General features: G+C 36.5%; 1 protein-coding gene across 1 annotated transcript in view; it reads left to right on the forward strand.

Moving 5' to 3' along the window:
* The first annotated feature begins 234 nt into the window (after positions 1 to 234).
* The window catches only part of LOC143245258 (ras-specific guanine nucleotide-releasing factor RalGPS2-like), a 67299-nt gene continuing 45502 nt past the window's right edge, over positions 235 to 22031 (forward strand). The window contains exon 1 of the mRNA XM_076491415.1: positions 235 to 362. The gene's annotated coding sequence lies outside the window, so the exon portion shown is untranslated. The remainder of the gene's footprint in view (positions 363 to 22031) is intronic.

The raw sequence follows: 22031 nt of genomic DNA on the forward strand, positions 1-22031 counted from the left end.
TGGGAAAACTAATACCCTCGATGGCACAGCGGTATGTCTGCGGATTCACACCGCTAGAAACCGGGTTTCGATAGAGACAGCCATTGTGTAGCTTTGTGCTTAATTCCAAACAAACAAATCACAAATCACCCCACGTGTCTCTTGCAAAGCATATCTCCCTTTACTTTCATAATGAACTCGCCCACTAAGTCTGTATGTAAGTATTGTGATTCACGTGTGGTAGAGAGAGAGTCAGATGTAGCTGGTTCAACAGGTGTCTTTCCCACTGTCCTGCGTGTTGTATATTTATAAAAAACGACATTGCTTTATACGAAAATTATCTCCAGGTCTTCGAAGATTGATTTATTGTGTAAAAATATCAGGTAGGGAAATTTACTTTGTTACGAATTTCTCTATAGTTTTATTAGCTTGCACAATATAGAACCCAATAAAGTGTATTGTTCAACTTGGCAAAGTTCCTCAGAACTTAACGTAGTTTTTTTTTCCTCCGTTAGTGATAACGACACATCTCGAGTGTATTCAACTTAAGTGTTGTAGTATGCGTTAACAAAAATACACAGAAACTAAATTAGACAGTTTCTTTAAACGACACGCAAATTTCGGTAACAAGGTGGAAAGACTTGGACGTTTGTAAAACTGTTGTCACTGGTTTCTATCCACTGAGGAAACGTTCGCTCGCTTGGCGAGATTTACGTTGTACTACCAGTATTACGTGTCGCCTTGCTGTAAATCCATGGTAACGCACGTGCCATATTTAAACCGGAGCGAATATTCTTGAGTCGTAAATTCATAATCGTGTACGCGTGACATAACAATACAATATTTGACAATTAATAACTCCTTATATTTTTATTATGCGTTAAGTCAATAAGTACCAATATATCTATGTTTTAACTTCGCATATTTTTTCTCTGCCATTTTTAAGGAAAAAAAATTCGGGTGATGTGCAGTGGTTGAGGGTGTTTACCTTGTGTTCGTATTCAGGTAGTGTTTGATACAGAGCTGTGCGATGTGGGTATATATGTAAAACAACTCTTGTTTCGTGTTCGGAGTGGCATTAAACAAGTGAGGATTTATTCTTTGGCGGAGAAGTAAAATGTTTCAAAATTCTTGAGGAAATAGCTTTTAGTGGTATTTAACGAGTTATATTTTTATGTTCATAATGACTGAATTGGTGTACTTAAAAACTTAGTTTGTGATCAAACACACACACACACACACATGAAACTGAATTATGCTAGCTAACCTGTGTGTTAATTAACTTGGAAGGACGTGATGTAGCACATCATTAGTTTATAAAATTAAATGCACATTGATGAGAATTCATTGAAACGTCAGCTGACTGTTCTCACGATTATTGATGAGGTTTTCGTCCATAATTCCAAATAAATTTACACGGGTTTTAGCCAACGTAAAAGAATTAGGCTATTCCAAAATATTGTATCAAGCTAAAAATGCTCATTAAGATTCATAACTGTTTCATACACCACATCCAGAGCTAATAAGTATTGTCTTTGTGGGTTATCTCTTTTATTTCAATGAGTGGAAAATATAATACGCGGATACACATTAAAATACTGTATGTTTTAGTAATTACTTGCTTTCAGTAATAAATATATATATACTAAAACGTTTAGTTTTCCATTATTGACTCGCTCCAGTGACCGTCGTTTTAGGCCCGGCATGGACAGGTGGTTAAGGCATTCGACTCGTAATATGAGGGTCGCGGGTTCGAATCCCGGTCGCACCAAACATGCTCATCCTCTTAGCCGTGGGGACGTTATAATGTGACGGTCAAACCACTATTCGTTGGTAAAAGAGTAGCCCAAGAGTTGACATTGGATGGTGATGACCAGCTGCCTTCCCTCTGGTCTTACATTGCTAAATTAGGGACGGCTAGCGCAGATAGCCCTCGTATAGCTTTGCGGGAAATTGAAACCAAAACACCCCTTTCTTCCCTGGAGGGCGTGCCACACACTTTCGGAAACGCTGCTGTAAACTATTTATAGATAATACAGTCATAAATTTAATGAAGCTAACTGTGATAAAAATTGGGGGTAAGTGATTGTTACAAAATATACATTTGTTGCCTCGTGAGATCCACACAACTTACTATTAATACCAATATATTAAAGGTCAATATATGCATTCGTGTATTTGCACTTGTACACATTCAATTCTAAAAGAAGTTGCAACAGAGAATTAAATAAGATAAACATAAAGTACGCTACTAGCGGTTGGCTTGATAACTTAGATAAATGTGATGCAAATGTATCTATAATTCTCCCAAGCGATAGAAAAAAGCAGTATGAATCGATTTCTTAACACGTGTTACTATTTACACAAAAGGGAAGATATAGAACTTAAAACCTAAAATATACATGTATTAATAATATAATAAAGTATAGGTTCAGTAACTTTTAAGTATTAACAGTTAAACCCGCCAGGTGGTTTGTTTGTTTTTGAATTTTGCACAAAGCTACTCGAGGGCTATCTGTGCTAGCCGTCCCTAATTTAGCAATGTAAGACCAGAGGGAAGGCAGCTAGTCATCACCACCCATCGCCAACTCTTGGGCTACTCTTTTACCAACGAAAAGTGGGATTGACCGTTACATTATACGCCCACACGGCTGGGAGGGCGAGCATGTTTAGTGCGACGCGGGCGCGAACCCGCGACCCTCGGATTACGAGTCGCACGCCTTACGCGCTTGGCCATGCCGGGCCCCCGCCAGGTGGTCAAGACACTCGACTCACATAATTTAGGTCGCGGGTTTTCAAAAATTATGAGAAGAATATGTCGAGCAAAAAAAAAACTATTGAAATCACAGAGGTTTGAATAACATCTATTATTTGATCGGATTCACGTATCGATTTTTTTATTCAACAACTTTTATTAAGAGCCATCTAGTTTTTTAAATTTACAGTTCGTATTTATTCCCAGTTACCAAATATCGGGTAATTTTTTTTTCAACTATCTGTTGTTGTGCATTACTTTTGTAATCAACAAACTTAAGACAATTTTAGAAGGGGTTGCGTGTTGTTGTTTTTTTTTCTTTTATTCTAGCCTAAGTTGCTAAAACTGAAGTGCCCTAAGAGTGAAAGCTAGAAGAGCATGCGAACAAATACATGACTTGTGTTTAGCAGTGATCTGTATAGATTATTGATCTAAACTTGGTAGTGTATCGCTGAAATGTTTAATTTAAGAGCCAACCCGAGTTGTAATATAATAACATATGTTCTGAACGGTGTTTCTCACTTTCAGCTCTTCAGTTTTCTCACTCTTGAACCATTATGGGGACAATTTACACTTTCGATATTATTTGTTTTTCTTGTAAAGTTACCTTTGTCATTGTATCCGAATAACCCATTATTCAAATTACAGCTTAAAGAATTTAAAACAGTGAAAGATAGAATTAGCACCAAAGATAAGAACCACTTTGTAACTCTCAAGTAAGTTTATGTAATCGTGTTGAAACGTGGCCCAGAAAGAGAGAATCTCTAAATCTATAATTGAGCTAATAATAATGAAGCAATGTGATTAAAACAAAACAGTTCAGACATAAGACTGTTACAATACATACGTACAATATTTAATTTTTTAAAGTTCAGTATTTTTTAAGCTGCAGTGTAATAGGCTAGAACGTTCCCTGTAAAGTATTTTAACACGTGCTACTGTGTTTTCTTTACAGTTTTGGAGTACCTACCCCACTCTCGTACTTTTATATGTCTGCTTACTGTTTGTTACGCTACATAAAAAAAAAAGAACCAGAGGGGGGAAAAAAACGTGGAAAATGAGAGGTAACGCATTGCAAACCTGAAAACCAGGGGCCATCTCGTTTGTTCATACTGTTATAAAGTGAATTTGAAATATTCGAGAAAAAGAATTTGAAAAAAAAAGTTGTCGTTTTTAAACATTTAAAGTCTTAAGTGTCAAAAAATTTAGTATTGAATTAATAGCACAAAGTGAAATACTTATAATAAGACGGATAGAAAGTTATATAAACAAAGAGAAACGAAGATTGACTTACCACTGGGCTTTTCAGTTCTTGAATATGTATACGATAAAAACTGTTTATGTTGAAAAAGTAACAACAGAAACGAATCCTAATCATTCCAGCTGTTTCTCTGTTAAAGTTGTTGCTGCATATTTGGAAAATATGTTAATATTTATGTAACGTGTTTAGTAGGAAATTCTCAACTTGTAGAGAACCCTGGTGGCTCAGTTGTGAATTTGAGGCTTATGAGACTAAAATCGGAAGTTCTGTTACCTGCGATAGACGGCGGAAACACGTAGACAGTTCACTGTGTAACTTATATAACACAAAAATCCGAAGTTCGATCCCATATGGTCGACAGCATTTAACGTCTATTGTCTTGCTTTGCATTTAACAGAAAAAAATGTTTTATTTCGTTTCTAAGATTGTTCATCAAAAATGTGTTTATATAATTTTGGGACTTACGACGCTTATGTGGAAAGAAAAAAAATCTACTTATCCTAACGCAGGCAGTGTACTAAAAATATACTTTTAGCCTCTGTAACAGTTCGTGTAAAATTTTGATAAAAGTGACAAGCTATCTGTAAACAGTAAGTATATTTTGTAATTATTTGCAAATTCACGTTGAAAAAAAAAAAAAAAAGTCGAGATAACAAAACCACGCTGTCCAGGTATCTGGAAAGGATTTGAATATTATAGTAAATAGCTATAAAAACAGTTCTTGGAGAGATAAGATAGAAGGCGAATTTAGGGTGTGTTAGTTTAAAACAATTCTTGTAGATAAGCTATTAACCAACGTAATGAAAACTAGAAGTAAAGAGACAACGTAATATCCAACGTAATGAAAACTAGAAGTAAAGAGACAACGTAATATCCAACGTAATGAAAACTAGAAGTAAAGAGACAACGTAATATAACCCAAAGACATCCGTATCCACAGTTCAAGTACCACAGTTTACACTGGAAACGTCTTTCTCACTAATAAGTTGTTCATTGTAGACTTTAGTCAGTCATTCACGTTCTTTCTACTTAGGGTTTCTTTGTTCAAGTTTATTAAAAATTAATATATTAAGAATTATTATGATACGTTGTGATTCGTGGAAGTGTGGGACTCGAACGTGGTTTGTAAATACAGTATTATATGGTTGTTTTATATTCTGTTGGTTAATTAGGGGCAGTAAATAAAATGTACGAAGACAATATGGTACGAATAAATTGTTTCAACTTGTGGAGACGGTCCCCAAGATATTTGGTCACAGCAGTGAGTCACCCCATCCCACAGGGTAAAGGAGGGTTGGAACGTCAGTTCGCTTCCTTCTTAGCAGCTGGCACTTGATGTAAACAAGCTTATCTTGGGTAGACAACGTATTTCGCTTTGGCTGACCAGCTGCCAAAGTGAGGACGAAAGGTTTATTGAAACCCAAAGTTTTGTTTGATTTTAGTCCATAATTTTCACTACTGCAAGTTTATCAACTATATTCAGTGACATTTTTCAAAATACAAGAACCAAGTTACAACAATACTGTTGGAAGATTTTTCGTCTAACAATACAAGTATTTGTTCGAAGGATGAAGTGAATATGTGATCGAATATTTCCGAATGCTACGAATCGAATAATCGACAATCAAGTAGCATTTCCAAAATAATACTATCCAGTCAGAGAGTACGAATTGCATTATTTAGCTGACTGATGCTTTCAACCAGCTTCTAAACATTTTCCTCTATATTAAAGACACCTACGGATAGTTGTTACGTAGTTTATATAAACATCACGCCCACCCCTTGTGTTGCCACTGGATATTACGATACCGACAGCGACAACACTGGTAGTCACAGTCCAAACAGAGTGTCAGCTGGGGACCATGTGTTTGTGTACCGTCCATATTAACTTCACAAAGTAGCTAGATTAGTTGTATTTCGTGCCTGTGGTATATGTTTAGTATGTATGGCCACATCTAAATAGTATATGTGAAAATATCCGAATTGGATCGTATATCAGGAGTTGAATATCCGTTATTACCGGAAACTATCAAATGTCTTATATCTAGTGTGTATTTAACAAAGAACAATAGAATCGGTTGAGGCGACTGTGATCCGAAGGCAGACCCCTTTTCGCCAGCTTATCTGGTGACCATTAGTCCACTTGTTACTTATTGTTTGTTCACATAATTAGATGGTTATGGTGACCATTAGTCCACTTGTTACTTATTGTTTGTTCACATAATTAGATGGTTATGGTGACCATCAGTCCACTTGCTACTTTTTGTTTGTTCACATAATTAGATGGTTATGGTGACCATCAGTCCACTTGCTACTTTTTGTTTGTTCACATAATTAGATGGTTATGGTGACCATTAGTCCACTTGTTACTTATTGTTTGTTCACATAATTAGATGGTTATGGTGACCATTAGTCCACTTGTTACTTATTGTTTGTTCACATAATTAGATGGTTATGGTGACCATTAGTCCACTTGTTACTTATTGTTTGTTCACATAATTAGATGGTTATGGTGACCATTAGTCCACTTGCTACTTATTGTTTGTTCACATAATTAGATGGTTATGGTGACCATCAGTCCACTTGCTACTTTTTGTTTGTTCACATAATTAGATGGTTATGGGGACCATTAGGATAACTAGTTTTTTGTTTGTTCACATAATTATATGGTTATGTATTCCATGTTAGATTAATGTGAACAAACTTTCTGAAGGAACCAGTAAGTTTCCCCTTCATGTTAAAAACACCGTTTAAGAACAAACATTTTGTGTGAGTTAGGATAACCAGTTTTATAATTGTTAAAATAATTGTTAATATACACAAGGTTAAGGGAGGCAGGAATCTTCTATCCAAAGTTTTGTTTTCTTTCAGAGTCTTTGAATACTGTATTCCCCCCCCCTCTCCCAACATACGCGCATAAATTTTCAGAATACCTTTACGATAGAGGGTTGAACTTTAGACCAATGGTTAGCATGCTAGACTGTGGGTCAGAGGTTCCGTAGTTTGTGCCTCGTTGCTGAAAAAAAAAAAAAAATCTCATTTCGGATTCTGGGGCTGCTGGTACGTTATAAGAGTGACAGTCAAATCTCACTATTCGCATAGCAGGAGGAATTTAATATTGAGTAGCTGCTTTCCATCTAGTTTATCACTTCAAAATGGCTGGCACAGATAGTTCTTCAGAAACTTTATACAGATTCAAGAACTCTACGTTTACTAGAATATTTTTGTCTTCTGTCGTCAATAACCTTATGACAAATATACATTGCATGTTTCTTGATGTTCCAATGTTCTTCACATCCAAATTCAGTTAAGGATGCAGCAGTAATTGTTGGAAATTTACAAAATACTTCCTGCATTACGTCCATGATTTACTACCAAATTCTAGATAAACAGAATTTTGTACAAAGTGATCCGTTAATTGGCGCAGATAAACCTGTTGCTTTGCACCAATCGACGACCAATTCCAATTTTTAGACACTTTTTTTTACTGTCACATTCGTAAGATAGATATAAAATTTAAGAATTAGTTACGGTTTGAACTCTACACGTCCATCCGATAACAGATTTTGATCGATATGTTTATATAATTACTTTGTTATTTTAACTGTTAAATCCATGTGCAAATATAATATGTAGGTCAATCTTTCATTCTTCGATCATTACAAGTGTCCATCAGAGAAATTCTAAAATTTTTAGTCGCTGGTTGTTGTTTGATCTCAGCCCAGATGTCTGTGATGTTTGTATCTTGGAGCATGTCACTTTTGGGCCATGAGATTATTTAGGTGTTCCATCTAGGCACATAGGGCCGCAATCGCTTGCGGATTCTTCAACAAGTATTTAAGTGAATAGGTTGTTAGCCCACTGCACCGAGCCGTCCCTAATTTAGTAGTGTAAGACTAGAGGGAAGGCAGCTAGTCATCACCACCCACCGCCAACTCTTGGGCTACTCTTTTACCAACGAATAGTGGGATTGACCGTAACATTATAACGCCCCCACAGCTGGGAGGGCGAGCATGTTTGGCGCGACGCTTGCGCGAACCCGCGACCCTCGAATTACGAGTGTATGTTTTGTGTATTGTGATTGATAGAGCTTACAGCATTCAACTTAAGAAAGACGTCTTTGGATGAAACCTGATCTGAAAGCTGATTGGTTGGCTTGTTAAGCACAAAGTTATACAGTTACTTGTGGGGGGGGGGGGCAGCCCCTGCGATGAAAGTATTGAAAAGATACTACCAACTGTACATATATTTTTTGTTTTGTTTTTGTGTGTTTGTTTTCTTAGAGCAAAACCAAATGGGGCCATCTGCTGAGCCCACCGAGGGGAATCGAACTCCTGATTTTAGCGTTGCAAATCCATAGACATACCGCTGTACTCGGGCGGGGGGGGCGTTTTGTTTTTCGGAAATTAAAAAGCTAATTTAACGTAATAAAGAGGGCGCTGAAATAAACTGTTATCCTTATATTTAAATACGAACTTAACATAATGTACGCTAAAGAAAACTTTTTAGATATGTAAAAGCTATGACAATACATTTGTTGACGACATTTTCGGTAAATTTTACAGTACACTAATTTGTAGACCCCATTATTCCTGGATATTTATTTCGCTGACAGTGTTATCGGGAATCAGCATTTGAATCATACGTTTTTATACCTTTTATATAACATTTAAGACCCTAATGGTTTACGTACGAACAAAACAATTAGTTGCATTTCTTACACATTTAAAATATTAGCATTAGTAAATAATTTGTGGAACAGCGACTGTTATATATATATTTTTTTTAATCAAAATAAATCGTATATAGAATATATTTTAAGATTTGGACTGTCAGATTCATGACGACGTAAGATGTTCAGTAAAATCTTACGTTACAACAAATTCTTAGATAATAAGAATTGCCTTTAATTTTAAAGTGTTACTCCTTCAAATATTACCGAATTTATCGGGAACTTCCTCCATTTTGTGTCTCAAGAAGAATCTAACTACATAAGAATACGCTATCGAGGTGTCTTTCGTTTTCCAACATTGTGGTGTCGCTGTAGGTTGAAAACAGAGACAGCTGGACATCTTTGACGTCGGTCACGTTGCGTAGCTTTAATCACGCATACGTTATAAATTGGTTCATGCTAATTGAAAGACAGCACTCAAAATATTGTATTACACGTCACTCCATTATGCTTATCTAGACTGTATTTCTGGTTATTTTCATATTATTTGTGTTATTTAAATTACGTGTTGTCTTGGAGATCAATTCAGGAAACTTTGGTTTGAGATTTTTCAAAAGTAATTCACCATTAAAATCCAGGTTCAGTTCTCAGTACAACTAGGTATCACTCATGAGTTTTAGCTCTTGGGATAATTAAAAACATTTTATTCGGGGTTATGAGTATCTGAAAGGAAGAACTTTCCCCTTATCTTCATCTCCTTTGGATAATGAAGGTTATTTTCCGAAATTTAGCTCTCAGTTTTCTGTTTGAGCTCTTCCGTGTTATTTAACTTTTCGTTTCTCGTATTACAATTTTTATCACTACATCTGTATTTGTTTTTGTTTTTTTATTTCGCGCAAAGCTACTCGAGGGCTATCTGTGCTAGCCGTCCCTAATTTAGCAGTGTAAGACTAGAGGGAAGGCAGCTAGTCATCACCACCCACCGCCAACTCTTGGGCTACTCTTGTACCAACGAATAGTGGGATTGACCATAACATTATAACGGCTGAAAGGACGAGCATGTTTTTAGCGCGACGGGGATGCGAACCCGCGACCCTCAGATTACGAGTCGCACGCTTGGCCATGCCGGGTCACCTGTATTTGTATGTCTTGTTTATTGAATGTATTGAAGTAATAATTAGCAAACTGCCCTTATTCGAAGAAATACAAATTGCTTCAGGTTAGAAAAAAATTGCATAACGTGTGTTTAGAAACAGCAAAAAGTGTACAAATACATTTAAAGCTGTTTGATATTTCATTTCTAAAATAAGGAAGTGTCATATGGGCGGTGCAGATATCCTACAGGGTGGCCCGTAAGTCCCTACCCATCCATATATCTTATGAATCCAGTGTATCTGTGTGCTGTCCCTCATTCTCGCTGCATAATATTATGCGACGCCATGTTCTGTGAGACATCTTCCTCAACATAACAGGGGTTATTGTTCCAAATGCCGCGGTAACAGCTGCCTTCAACTCATCATTAGTATTATAACGTTGTTTTCAATAACATATGGATGGGTAGGGACTTACGGGCCACCCTGTAGTTGCTAAGCCCTGTGGCCATAACACAACGTCGTACAATTTATTAACAAGGTTAAAGAGAGTGACATTTTAATATGTTTTCTGATACCACAGTTAAAGATCCAGCTAGGCCCGGCATGGCCAGGTGGTTAAGGCATTCGACTCATAATCTCAGGGTCTTTTCTAGTGAAACATTTATTGACATGTCATGTTTAACAGTTACCGTGTAGCCGTCTCTAACGTCATAATAAAATAAATTTTTAAACATATTTCATGCCTTCAGGTGTAAAACTTAGCCTTACTTTACGTTTTACATTTCCTACCATACCGGCCGGAATCGTATACTGTCCAGGCACAATCACTGGTTTAAGGTCATTCATTAGACGGGAAACGACACTTTACAAAGAGTGTGCCAATAAGTTTGAGGGGAATAATGGACTATGAGAGTGCAAACTACACCAGTTGGTCAATCTGTTCTTCATTAACGAATGTGTTGACCAGCTTAGAACAAAGAGGGGGGGGACAACATCGTCCATTAGACTAAAGTCAGGGCCAAATGTACCAGCTTATGTTAAAACAAGAGGTCGTAGGATGTGGTCTGTTTCATGTGGGTTAGGGGCACCATTCCACGGGAAGTAGAGGTGGTTGCGTTCTCCAGTATTTCTTCTCGTTAACTGTATATGTCTACTACGACCTTGTGCGTTTATTTCGTTTCTTTTTAAAAATGAGATGGACCTGTCTGTATTTATGATAAATTGCTCAGTAGAATGGACGACAACTGTCTGTTGTGGAAACGCGACTGTAGTGGCCGTCCATTGTGCAAAGTTTCATCGAGATGGATCTGATTCCTGTTATCGAACTTCAGGATGAAGCACGACCTCTCTGGGGGAAGGGGAGAGGTAACTATGGTTACGAAACAAATCTTCATTCCACTGACTCATGGGCGCGCCATGGCAAGGTGGTTAGGGCGCTCGACTCGTAATATGAGGGTTGCGAGTTCGAATCCCCCGTTACACCAAACATTGTCACCCTTTCAGCCACGGGGACGTTATAATGTATCAGTCAATCCCATTATTCGTTGATAAGTGAGTAGAACAACACTATACGATGGGCAGTGATGACTACCCGCCTTCCCTCTAGTCTTACACTGCTAAATTAGGGACAGCTGGCGCAGATAGCTCTCGTGTAGCTTTTGCGCGAAACTAAAAACAAACAAACTAACGACAGGTGGAGCCGATTCATCACAATCTGCTGTGATTGGTTAACGTTGTATGTGCTGAGTGGATTTCCATCTGCGTAAAACATTTTGTGGTTAACATAAAAGTGGTGAGTGAAACGAGGGTGTGTGATATCACTGTAGCTAATAAAGGTTTGATGTCATATTATTTTCAGTTTATTTGTATGACTACTAACATGTGCTGGATTTTAATAACGGTGAACTGTGGCAGGAGGAACTGACTTTATTTTGTAATGTTTATTTTGTCTTCATGTAGCTACGTATTATAGATTTCGAGTTTCTCTAATTCGAGTATTGTACTTGGTACAAGGATATATGACAGTTGTTTATCAACTGTTTATGTTAATATTTAGAATTTAGTAAGAAAATAATTTCTTCTCACTGAAACAAAACGTTAAACAATACGTTTTATGAAAAGGATAAAATAATCATAAAATCATAAAGTTTGTTTTTTTGTGTTTTTTTAAATTTTGCACAAAGCTACACGAGGACTATCTGCGCTAGCCGTCCCTAATTTAGCGGCGTAAAACTAGAGGGAAGGCAGCTAGTCATCACCACCCACTGCCAACTCTTGGGCTACTCTTTTACCAACGAATAGCGGGATTGGCCGTCACATTATAACGCCCCCACGGCTGAAAGACCATGTTTGGTGTGACGGAAATTCGAACCCGCGACCCTTGGATTACGAGTAGAGTGCCTTAGCCACCTGGCCATGCCGGGCCTAATCATATAGCACTTTGGAAAGACTATTATTTGTTCCTATAGGATTGTATCAAGTGCTTTTACTTCATATTCCTTCTAAACTGCTGATATCCAGTTTTTCCTATTCTTAATTTTTCATAAGACTGGATTCACAATGTCGAGCATGGTTAGATGGTTAGGGCGCTCGACTCTCAATATATGGGTCGCAGGTTCGAACCTCTGTCCCACCAACATGCTTTATCGACCGTGAGAGCGTTATCATATCATGTTAAAAGGATAGCCCAAGAGTTGGCGGTGGGTGGTGATGACAAGCTGCCTTTCCTCTATCTCTTCACTGCTGAATGAGGGTCAGCTAGTGCGGATAGCCCTCGTGTAGCTTTGCGCGAAATTCGAAACACACATACAAAGGGGGGAGTAACAATAATCGAACCAGATGTTGGATACCTGAACTAACAAAGAATCAAACTGAATTTTGAATGTTTATGAACTAGTATTTAAGATCAACATGTTCTGTACCAATCTGTTCATTATAGCTAAGGAAGGTGACAGATATTTGATGTGGACTAGAACTGAGAACAGAGTTTGGGAAATGTGTGACACGATTGCGTCGTCTCCAGAGCTCCAGGGGAAAATGTTTATAGGTTGAAGTGTAAATATTGTACAATTCTTTCTAGAGCCCTGTACTACATATACAGAACAGGCCTTGAATTAACTACCATAATCTTCGAAGTTGAACTACAAGTAAATAACACGTGTCTCTTTCTCCGATATACTGCATTTTTATTTTTGTAGGAGATATTCTTTTTAAAAGACGTGATGTCGCAACGAGTCAAGAACCGTAAGGGCTCAAATAAATTCGTAAACTTGTTTTATTCCTCACGAGATGTCCTCACTTTCAGAATCACCCCTTAGTGTTATATTAACATAATATATATTTTTGTTCTTTGTCACGTGCAAGGTAACTTTAGACACGTCTGATACGCACTTTAAAAATTGGGTTTAACCTTTAAAAGTAACAAGACTTTTCCTTGGCTTTTCATTTTTTTTTTTATAGCAGGTGCAAATACGAATCCAGTTAATAAATAAAAGTACACGTGCCACCGATTTGTGACTCGTGCAGTTTTAGACAACATCTGGCACGTGTGCGTGCAACATATGGTACTTGCACTTGATGTTCAGGTCTGGGCAGACGAAAACGCCTGCTGTGACTGGCGGATCGGCGTTTTTCAGGCGTCTTTCACCAAACTTTGTTTGTCTGCAAAATATGGAAACGAGGCTGTTCGGTTGATTTTAGAACACATCTTTATGGGTTGTAAAGAGGTCACTGCAACCACAACAATATTGTTATTTGTTGAAAAATACAAAACGTTGAAAGTATTTTAACATCTATCACACTTCCTAGTGAACCAATGTTTTGAAAGCAGTTCTATATAACGAAAGGACCTATAGAAACCTATGTTTTTCGACAAAGATAAATTCACACATATGCATTTTTTTTTTAAATATGGATTTGGTCACAAGGATAAAGTTTGTCACCTTAGTGTTAAACAAAGCCTTTAAGAGAAACCTGGCCCGGCATGGCCAGGTGGTTAAAACACTCTACTCGATATCTTCGCTATCCGTCCCTAATTTAGCAGCATAAGACTAGAGGGAAGGCAGCTAATCATAACCACCCACCTCCAATTCTTGGGCTACTCTTTTTTACCAACGAATAGTGGTATTGACCGTCACATTATAACTTTCCCACTGCTGAAAGGGCAAGCACGTGTGGTGCGACCGGGATTCGAACCCGCGACCCTCTAGTCATCGTCACTGTGACTAGAGTCATTGTCAGAAGCATATCTAATCTTCATCTTCACCTGGAAGAACTGATAATTTATCATCAACAAGCTCAGCAGGTATGTTATCTTCACTCAATACATTACGTTTTCTTCGATATGCCATATATAAAAGTATGGACATTGTAATCGGAAAAACAGCAACCGTCTGGAACGAATAAAAACGCGTCCAACACCTTTGGCGCTCTGCACGAAACGCGAGTGAACTCGTGGCCCCGTTCGCAATGTGTTAAGAAAAAAATATATATTTATCTTGGCTACAAAACAAATACAAGAAAATGTTTTAGAATAATATACCAGTATTAAAAAAAAATGATTGAGGCAAATCATTTGCTAGAGTAAATTATAAAAGTTTCTTACTAGCGCCGATTTTGTTTTTTGTTTTTACTCAAAAGTCCAAATTTCTGTGTCTATTTTAAACTTTTCAAAACATGATTGACAATAATTTTCAACTGGTACCTCCTAGAGGCGAGTTTGACTTTACAGATGGTGTTGATGTGCTGGTGTCTTTAGCGCAGAGCTGCACTGTATCCACCACGGGGAATCAGATGATTTGTGTGTGTTTGTTTTAATTTCATCTGTATGCAACATATCAGTTAGTTTCTTGTAAAAACATAAAATTTAAGTTTCAGTGTGTAAGACTTCTGAAAATATCTGCCTTCCCTCAGTGACTTGTTGGTATAAATCTGTAAACTTAACTCTAAAAATGGAGTTTCGATACCCGCGGGTATAGAACACAGATAATCCGCTTTATAGATTTGCGCTTAAATACAAACACACAAACTGAAAACATCTGATAGGAAACCGAAGTTTGTTTTTTACATAAGCCTAACATGGATCGTTGTACAGAAAATAATTACCTGTATTTATTTTACATAACAGTTAACTCAGATCTGATCAGGTCCGGCATAACCAGATGGGATAAGGCACTCATACTCCTAATCCGAAGGCCACGGGTTCGAATCCCCGTCACACCAAACATGATCGCCCTTTCAGCCGTGGAAGCGTTATAAAGTGAAGGTCAATTTCCACTATTCGTTAGTGAAAAAGTATCTCTTACAGTGCTAAGTTAGGGACGGCTAACGCAGATAGTCCTCGTGTAGCTTTGATCGAAATTCAAACCAAACCAACTCTGATTAACATAAATTACCAACTTGCATATTCACAGCTCAAGATAACTTCAAGAATTTATACTTTTTTTGTTGTTGTTCAAACTTCCTCAGTTATTGGTTTTCACCTTTACAAGATATATATAAATATATATATAGAACAGTCAAATGTCTGTCTTATCAAAATGCTTCTTTTTAAGAGTACGTTACAAGAAAGTTATTTTTCAAATTCCTAAAATGTCACATCAATCCGCCAGTATTTGTTCGTGTTTAACGGTTAATCTGCTAAAAACTTAAGAACATAAAATGTTTCTTTTTATGTGGAAATTTGACGAAGAAACGGGACTTCTTCCATCGACTTATTGAAAGAAATATTTCGAAGATAGAAGCATGAACGTTAAAAACACATAAAAAGAGGAACGTGTTTCACAATATATATATATATATATATTTATTGTTTTTCAGTTTTATATTTATTTATATTTCATGTATGATTTTATTGTACCATGAGGAATAAAGTTATTTAAATTAAATATATTTTCTTTCACATTTCTTATAGGAATGACAACTGTTAAAAACACTCATTCAAGTTCCGGCCTTTTCTTGCGCTCAATAAAATTATAAGAAACGCCGGCATCCAACGAAAAAAAAAATCCTTCGGCTACTTAGCGAACCTAATGCTGGATGTATTTGTTGCATCTAAACCAAAACATTTATGACAAAAATGTTATTGGAAACAGTCTGCTTTGCTTGGAAAATGAATGCAAGTATTGTAATCGGTGCCTATAAAGAAACACAATGAAATAACACTTGGAATGAATGACACAAGACAGTTGTAAACGACCCACTAGACAATCATATTTGGTACACGTTCTTATCCAAGGGATTTGGTTGATTGCATATTTTGTATTTAATTTCTCCATTTTTAGGAAAGTTACCGTTGAGTTGTTTCAACAGACATCTGCTAATGTGACAAAAAATGAAATATTTTAAATTAGTTTCTTCTATCTTTAGTGAAATGTAAATAATATATATTAGAACAATAACTTTTTTTATGGTAATTCTAACGTCATCCAACATATTATGTGTCCCTAATCACGTGTGTATTTAACGTCTTACACCAAAGTACCTTTGCGACGTACAGTTCAAGTATTTGTTCATTCCATATACTTATGTAGTAACTTGCATAACTTTAAATGTATATTCGAATATATATTTTATTTACAACACCACCTCGTGGCAATCCCTCCAAATCAGTATGTTGTTAAACACAAGGAATCTGCTATCCACCAAGGCCCCAGCAAAATGTGTACACAATTCTAGTATTAACATTGAAAGCATCTACGTCACCCGTAATATGTATTGGTATTTTGGTGCTTTTGTTTGAATACGTTTATTTGTTTCTGATGACAGACCCAATTTTGAAGTAATGGAAAGGCCCATATTTTATTATTTCAATGGATGACTGACTGTCTACGCTTGAGTGTCTTTACATTCGAGAAAAAATATTACAACACGTGTTACTGTTTAAATAGACTCAGATAGCAGAACGTAAGTTAAATATCCTTTCAAAAAAACAACTAATTTTCATGGGGATGAATATTAATAACTAACAACATCATTTACTTTTATTATTCACGAATCTACTGTATAAAGAAACTTCATATACAAGGCAAAAATGAATGAATATACGGTTTCACTAAAATGTTAGTTATATTTACGGGGGTAAGTGTTGGGAACACACGAACAAACAAACTGCCATTTAAAGGCCCAACCAATCACAAACTGGAAGTCTTTTATATACATCTTATATCGTGGGATCGTACATACTGCCATCTAACAAGTTTTTATGCTTTGAAGACTCGTTTCAAGCATTCACAATGTGGGTCGTGTCACGTTTCCACCCAGCCTCCTTCAGACACAACGACGACAGATTCTTACTTGGTGGTCCATTCAATTCGTCAACTTTCTTGAACTAGATTCACCGAATTCTAACACAACATGATGTTTTATCAATATCTCTGTTCCTATATTGCGCGTTAGGCTTCGCGAACACTAAATATAGCAAATATGGTACGCATTAGGCTTAGCGAATTTTAGGTATAGCAGATATGACGGTACTTTAGGCTAATTGTTATGTCTTCTTTATTTTCGTTCACAAGTTATTAGAATTTGAAAACTTGCATTAGGCTCTCTAATCCAAAATTTTCTTATTCAATTAATGAGGTTATTTTCTTTTTCACATCGCAGTTTTAGAATTTGTTTGTTTGTTTGGGAATTTCGCACAAAGCTACACGAGGGCTATCTGTGCTAGCCGTCCCTAATTTAGCAGTGTAAGACTAGAGGGAAGGCAGCTAGTCATCACCACCCACCGCCAACTCTTGGGCTACTCTTTTACCAACGAATAGTGGGATTGACCGTCACATTATACACCCCCACGGCTGGGAGGGCGAGCATGTTTAGCGTGACGCGGGCGCGAACCCGCGACCCTCGGATTACGAGTCGCACGCCTTACGCGCTAGGCAATATTTGAGAAACTCAACCGAATGTATGTGGATTTTGTTTTCGTTTGTGAGAGTTGATAAATATTCTGAGTGTAAGAAATATCTTAAATAACTAGGTTGGTACAGGAACGTTTTTCGGTGTTAAACTAAATGTCTCTTATCGCATGTGTGGTCATAATTTATGGCTCTACACATAAATGAGACTATTAGTAAACAAAAAGGCGAAGCATACTTTTTTTTAAAAAAAATGTCTTTACGTATTGCTGACTGTAATTTAGTACGCATGCTCAATGTTTGGTTTTACGCATTTATCAAAAGCATAAACGTTTCTGTAATGTGCTATGGTTGATAGAATTCACGAACGTTTCGTCACAGAGTCAGTAAGTGGACGGAATATATAATCTGATGATTATTTGCGAACATTATTTTTACCGTCAGAGCTTTTGCAACTAAATGCGTATTTACTGATTTATTCTTTTATATTTAATGTTTTCCATGTTTTTTTGTTATATGTAACGTGTATGATTCAGTTTAGTAGTTAACATGCTGGGCTATGATTCGGAAGGTCTAAGGTTCGAATCATTATCTACACTGAACATCCTTTGCACTTTCAGTTGTGAGTAATTAAATATAGCTGTGTTGTCAGCAAGTGTTTGATTGGTTGCTGTCTCAGAGGTAAAGATGTGTATTCCTGGAGTCTCTTACGTAGCCGTTTAGGCCAATACGTCACAAAATATGTTAAAAATAACAAATACCTCAAAACATCGTTTCAAAAGAATAGATTTATTATATGACTTTCTTATGTTTTACTGATGCGTAAATTTTTATCATTACTAAGAAACGATTTTAATTTATCTAATTAAAAATAAGCATTTAATTCGTACAAACCAGTTAGCGTTAGCACTACAGTATTCGAAAACTACTTGACCAATTCTGACGACAATCTAAGTAAGGGATATATATATGTAGAGGTCTCTCGACCTTGAAATTTAATCAAACTAGTGACAGTCGAGTTCGAAAGGAAGTTCTTGTAATCCCAATTCACAAGTTCCTTTATATTGCGTGACGTATGGTTTCGGTATCTATTTTATTAATAGAGATGCGACAAGCCTTATTAATGTAACATAAATAATTTGCGGATGACCCTGAGAGCTTCTGATTGGTTAAAACCAGCAAATCGTTACTCCCTGTGTATTTGAATAATGACTACGAACGTGCAGGGTGGTTGTCAGAAACTGATAACACCTTATCATCCATGACTTTATGTGTTTTAACAAATCATGAGGCTACCAAGGCGTGTAATGGATGTGTCCACGCATTTTCAGCTCAAAGTACAGCTGCTCATAAAGTATTCTTTCCTTATCGCTTTTATTTTTGTTTGTGGTGAATGAGATTCTTCTTAATTCTGGACAGGTGCCCACTTCCAATACTCCATTGACAAACAGCAATGGATAAAATTAGAACGCAATTTCCTGAATGTTTTTTGAAGTCTTTTTGGCTCACAGCCGAGAATGTGTTGCTGTCTGGCATAAACTGAGGGATTAGGGCTAAAACTTTGGCTGAAAATGACTTACAGTTTAAACGAAAAGTTACTTTAAGTGCTTCTGACACAAGTTTAGAGAATAGTGTAAATCATGGTTTCACGAAATGCCAAAGAAACGACACGATTGTTAGTGTCTTTCCCGGATCAAGAAGTTTCGGACTAGATCCCAGTTTCAAAATAATGGTGTCTACTTCTAAACAAGTTTATATGATCTTTAATTACACTGCATAACAATTTTTTTCGATAAGTTTTGCTTCCTGAAACGTTTTTGCTGATTGTGACAGGTACCTGGTGGGTATGCACAAATATAGTTTTGGTTTTGCTTCATCACGTAGGAACTTTGAGAAATAGACAGTTAACTGTTTACCGGCAATAACGTATTTAATTGCGTTTATGTTTCTAATAGTTCAACATAGTTAAAAGTGTTTTTGCTCCTGATTTTCGTTTGTATTCAATGTCCGGTGCATCACGTTGCAGTGTCCAACAGAAGTCAGCCAGCATTGACGGATTCCAGTTGCCCTGATATCGTTTTTCCATTGTAGTAATGTCCTGGTGAAACTGAAGATCTCGATGAAACGGTACGTGATGGACAAATTTGGATGTGATTTTCATGATCAGCAGCCAAAAATCTATAAGGAACACCCAACAGTGTTCAAGAAACAAAAACTTTGTTGCGCAGTGTAATCTCTGCTGTTTGTGTAATCTCTACTGTTTCATTTTTTTTACCATGTTTACTCTTTTTTTGCAAATGTTAGAAGCTCAAACATATGAATATATAGTTGCTGTTCAGTAAAGTGATCAGCATTGTTATTAAAAGCATCTTACTTTTATATCGACATTTTTAGCTCTGAATAGAACAGGAAATAGTTGCATAAGTTTGTTTATATCGTACTTGAAAGCAGAACGAAACTGATTTGAAACCGAACCCTTCCCCCTCTTTTAATCAATAAACATCGATTTTTACCATCTTTTAAATATTTAAATTGTAAAACCTGAGTTATAATATTTTATCTTTTTGTGTTTTGGGTGGCAGTGTTCATTTTGTTTGATTTTTGTTATTTTAACTTATTCAGCTTCCATTTTGCATGTGAATGATACAAGCTAGTATACCTGACAACTCGCCAGTATACCTGACAACTCGATAGTATATCTCGCTTTAACTCGTTTTATTGGGATTTCCACCCTTCGAGGGTCACCCATTTGAAAGACAACAACAAAAACACAAAATTGTTCTGCTGTGAGGTTGTTTAATGTTTTATTATTATTATTAGTGTACCATACTACGAAAACTAGGATTATTGGTTCTCTTGTTATGTTGGTGAGGTTTTCCAATTACCAATTTTATCCACTCGTCTATAAGTTAGTATGGCAGTATAGGTAACACAATATTTGTATAACAAAAAACTGAGTGAGTTTTTCATGTCGTAATTAATATGTAGAAAAATATTTGTTCGTTTATTGTTAAACACAAAACCACATATGGGCTACCTGTGTTATGCTCACAGCGATCATCGAACCCCAATTTTATGCATTGCAAGCTCCAAAACTTACCACTGAACCTCCAGGATGCGCAGAAAAGTACCAGAACCATCCAATCAACATTTGTTGTACAAAATACCCTTGAGCTGCCTTTATTTCTACAGAGCCAGTGCGGAATAATATATAGATATACGATTTGTGTAGTTTTTGTATTAATATGATAATACAGTTCATGGTATTAATATGATAGTAACATTTTTAAATGGGTTTTCATGTCCATTACCATGTTAAGCATTGGTAAAGAGAATTCGAGAATTAATGTAATACACTTTTGTAATCCACCAGTTTACCCATCATAGGGTTTTATAATAGACTTTTGTCATCCACCAGTTTACCCATCATAGGGTTTTATAATAGACTTTTGCAATCCACCAGTTTACCCATCATAGGGTTTTATAATAGAATTTTGCAATCCACCAGTTTACCCGTGATAGTCACAAGGGTTTTATAATAGACTTTTGCAATCCACCAGTTTACCCGTGATAGTCACAAGGGTTTTATAATAGACTTTTGTCATCCACCAGTTTACCCATCATAGGGTTTTATAATAGACTTTTGTCATAGTCACCCAAGGGTTTTATAATAGACTTTTGTCATCCACCAGTTTACCCATCATAGGGTTTTATAATAGACTTTTGTCATCCACCAGTTTACCCATCATAGGGTTTTATAATAGACTTTTGTCATCCACCAGTTTACCCATCATAGGGTTTTATAATAGACTTTTGCAATCCACCAGTTTACCCCTCATCGTCACAAAGGGTTTTACGATATTTCTTCTGTCTGAACACAACAGTTCTTGTTGTCTTTCGTCTCGATTTTGACTTACCTGTCACGTGTTTGTACCTGTTAGTAGATGACCGGGTTTAATTAGTGGTCTTATGTCAATTCTGGTTGTTCACGACGACTGTGCTGCGCGTAATTCGACTTGTTATTTAATTGTAACCGTGTATTACACCAGGTGGAACTGTTAACTATTCATTATAATAACTTACGACAATCCTATACTAATATTGTGGTTTTACTGATTTATTGCACGGCTTCAACAAACATGTTTGCAAAATATTTGAAAAGGTCTGAATCTTCGTGAGCGTAGACAATGTCCTGATGCTGGCCATGTATATGTGAGAGTTTCTTTATACAAAGTGTACAACTTTTCTACCAAGTAATGGCACGCCAATAGACATGTGACATTAAATGTTATCTAAGTATTATATTCTATGTCTCAAATATTGTAAATGTATAAAGATATGTTCTGTTTAGCGCATCACACCACATCCGATTATCTATTTGAGCAACTACTTTATATGTTTGTTACAAAACCAATTAATC

This window comes from Tachypleus tridentatus, chromosome 2 (assembly GCF_004210375.1).
Source record: "Tachypleus tridentatus isolate NWPU-2018 chromosome 2, ASM421037v1, whole genome shotgun sequence".
NCBI lineage: Eukaryota > Metazoa > Arthropoda > Merostomata > Xiphosura > Limulidae > Tachypleus > Tachypleus tridentatus.